The 3,273-nt window shown below is 52.5% G+C and overlaps 1 pseudogene; it reads right to left on the reverse strand.

Moving 5' to 3' along the window:
- Positions 1–2,105: 2,105 nt before the first annotated feature.
- Positions 2,106–2,426, reverse strand: LOC114686201 (annotated as a pseudogene).
- Between the last annotated feature and the right edge of the window lie 847 nt (positions 2,427–3,273).

Genomic DNA, 3,273 nt, shown 5'->3' on the forward strand with positions numbered 1-3,273 from the left:
GTGTGGTGGTGCACACTTTTAATCCCATCAATCAGAGGCAGAGGCAGCCTGTGAGCTCAAGGCCAGTCTGGTCTACATAGTGAGTTCCAGCACAGCGAGAGCTACATACTGAAGCCTTGTCTCAAAAATAATAAAATGGACCATGGCAGAGGGAGACACCCAGTGTCAGCCTCTGGCCTCCACACATGTGGTTAAGTACACACACACACACACACACACACACACACACACACACACACACACATGCAATCTAACGCTGCACCCGTTCTCCTGTTCTGGCATCAACCCTCAAGCTCATTTCTCTCTTCTCTCTCCACTGTGCAAAAGAGAGAACTGAGGTGCGGTTTGGGGGACGTGGCCGGAGCGGGGCGGAGCCACTCACAAACGACTGGAGGAGTCTGGCTTCTGAAGCTGGAGCACTTTCACACCGGCGCGTGCCATACAGACTACAAATTTTACACCCCGCCCCCTGAAGGGGGGGGTCACACGGTGACCCCTGGACAGAGCAAAGAGAAAGAATCCGGCTCTAGGGAACCTCCCGGGATGAACTCTATAAACGTCCCGTCTAGGGACTTCCCACTTCTGTTCAAGCCCTCTGTTCTGGCCTTGGCCTCTCCACCCCTCAGCTCTGAGTTTGGAGCCTTCTGAGCCTCCGTCATCCCTGCCAAACCATCCTACCCTTGTTTTTATGTTCTACTAAGTAAAAAATGCTCACAATTTAAAACCCACACAGAAGCCCAGCAGCAGTGGCATAATACACCTTTAATCCCAGCACTCTGGAGGCAGAGGCAGGTGGATCTCTGTGAGTTCAAGGCCAGCTTAGGCTGAAGAGAGAGTTCTAGGACAGCCAGGGCTACCCAGAGAAACTCTGTCTCAAAAACAAAAAAAGAAAAAAAATGCTGGGTGGCGGCGGCGGCGGCGGCGGCGCAGCGGCAGCGGCAGCGGTGGTGGAGCACACTTTAATCCCAGCACTCAGGAGGCAGAGGCAAGCGGATCTCTGTGAGTTCGAGGCCAGCCTGGGCTACAGAGTGAGTTCCAATAGGCTCCAAAGTCACACAAAAAATCCTGTCTCAAAAAAAAAAAAAAAAAGAAGAGAGAGAGAGAGAGAGAGAGAGAGAGAGAAGGGATGGAGGGAGAGAGGGAGGGAAGGAAGGAAGGAAGGAAGGAAGGAAGAAAGAGAGAGAGAAGGAAGGAAGGAAGAAAGAAAGAAAGAAAGAAAGAAAGAAAGAAAGAAAGAAAGAAAGAAAGAAAGAAAGAAAGAAAGAAAGAAAGAAAGAAAGAAGAAAAGAGAAACCTCCCACAGACATGGTGCCTGTAACCCCAGCCCCTCAGGAAGCTAAGGCAAGAGGATCACAGTTCAAGGGCAGCCTGGGTTACAGAGTGAGCTGAAGTTCAGAGGTCAGCCTGGGCAATTTAGTGAGACAAGACCTCCAAGTAAGAAGTTAAGAAAAAGAAAGAAAGCTGGCCATGGTGCAGTGGTTCAGTGGTTTCCTCTGAGAGTAAAACCTTCCATCTTGGAGGGAAGCACCTTCAGACATGACAGGAGGCTAAGATCAGGAGGTTAACAAGTTCCCAGAACTGACCAGGTTTGCTAGGCCTCTCCCTCCCCAAGCTACCTAAGCTGTAAGATCTGCCAAGAGACCCCTTCAGACCAGCAAGCTGCCTGGAAAGGGCGTTCCCGCCCTGGTGCACTACCTGCACGCTGTGCCAGGTTCCCAGCTTTGTGAGCTGTCACCCACACTGGGGCGGCCTTTGGTGACGCAGCTGTCTTTGAGTCCCTCCCCCATATTCCTGTAAGTAACCCCAATAAAACTCAGTGGTTCACCAAGTTGGACTTTGGTGGTATCTACACTTTGATCTTTCGTGGGCTCCCTCTCTGGGGTAAACAGTCATTTGCTCTTGTCTCCCCAGGAAGAGCGCCTCACAATAGCTAGCGATAAAGTAGTGGTAGATCACTCCCCTAGCAAGGCCCTAGGTTCAATTCTCACCACCATTTTCTTTTTTCTTTTTGGTTTTTCTTTTTTTTTTTTTCTTTTCTTTTCTTTTCCATGAGCCAGTCACCTTTTATTGGACACTCGTTCTTAGGAAGTTGGATTCACGGATGGGGGTGGGGCAGGCGGTTGTGCTCCGGGGTGCAGCGCCCTCCACAGTGACCCTTCCTCAGTGGTACTTGCATCGCCGCTCATGTTTGAGTTCCTTGTAAGAAGGCAGTAGCTGAAAACCACGTACGCTGCCAGCACCATGTTAATCCCCGAGATGCTGCCTTTCCGCACGTTGATGTACTTGTTGTAATACCGGTCAGAGTCTCTCTGAACGGCCCCCACCGTGCCGCTGGGGGTGAAATCCCACATCATTATCCAGCTTGGCAGCTCTCCAAGTTTAACCTCCAGGAGCTTCTTATCCTTCAGTGGCACGAGCGACACCATCTCGCAGTCCCGGCGTCCGCAAAACTCTTTTTGGTTTTTCGAGACAGGGTTTCTCTCTGTAGTTTTGGTGCCTGTCCTAAATCTCACTCTGTAGACCAGGCTGGCCTCGAACTCACAGAGATCTGCCTGCCTCTGCCTAGAGTGCTGGGATTAAAGGCATGCGCCGCCACCGCCGCCGCCGCCGCCGCCGCCACCACCGCCCGGCTCCATCATTTTCTAAAAGGCAAATGTCCCTCTGTGTTAGCCAGCCTTCTGTTACTGCGACCAAACGCCTAATGTAAGCAATGTTAAAAAAGGAAGCAATGTTGGTTTGCGCTTGGCGCAGCCTCAGTCCCTGGCTAGCTGATTCTGTTGCTTTGGGTCTGTGACTAGACAGCGCTGTGGCAGTAACACAGAGGAGGCCTGTTCTCCTCCAGGCAGCGAGAGAGCCAAAAGAGAAGACAGGAACGGGCCACAGTCCCATGTCCCCTTCAAGGGCGGGACCCCTGGACCTCCTTCCTCACCCTTGGCTCCATCTCTCCTAAACCGTCCAGTAGAAAAATCCCGTAAAATGTCACCCACATATCAGGGGCCGGGGCGTGCCCAGCGGGACAGAGCACTTGCCAGGCAAGCAGAGGATCCAAGTTCAGATCCCAACACTCAGGTAGGAAGCCCACGGCCCCAGTCCTGTGTGGGGTGAAGGACTGAAGGAGCTGCTGGCCAGCCCGCCAATAAATGCCAAGGTGGGCCCAGTGAGACCCTGTCTCAAGAGAGTAAGGCAGTGATGGACAGAGGCAGGACACCATCCTCCTCTGACCTCCACACACATGCGCTGGGGGACAGAGAAAGAGAGAGTAGAGAGGTCCAC

The sequence above is a fragment of the Peromyscus leucopus genome, chromosome 23, assembly GCF_004664715.2.
Source record: "Peromyscus leucopus breed LL Stock chromosome 23, UCI_PerLeu_2.1, whole genome shotgun sequence".
NCBI lineage: Eukaryota > Metazoa > Chordata > Mammalia > Rodentia > Cricetidae > Peromyscus > Peromyscus leucopus.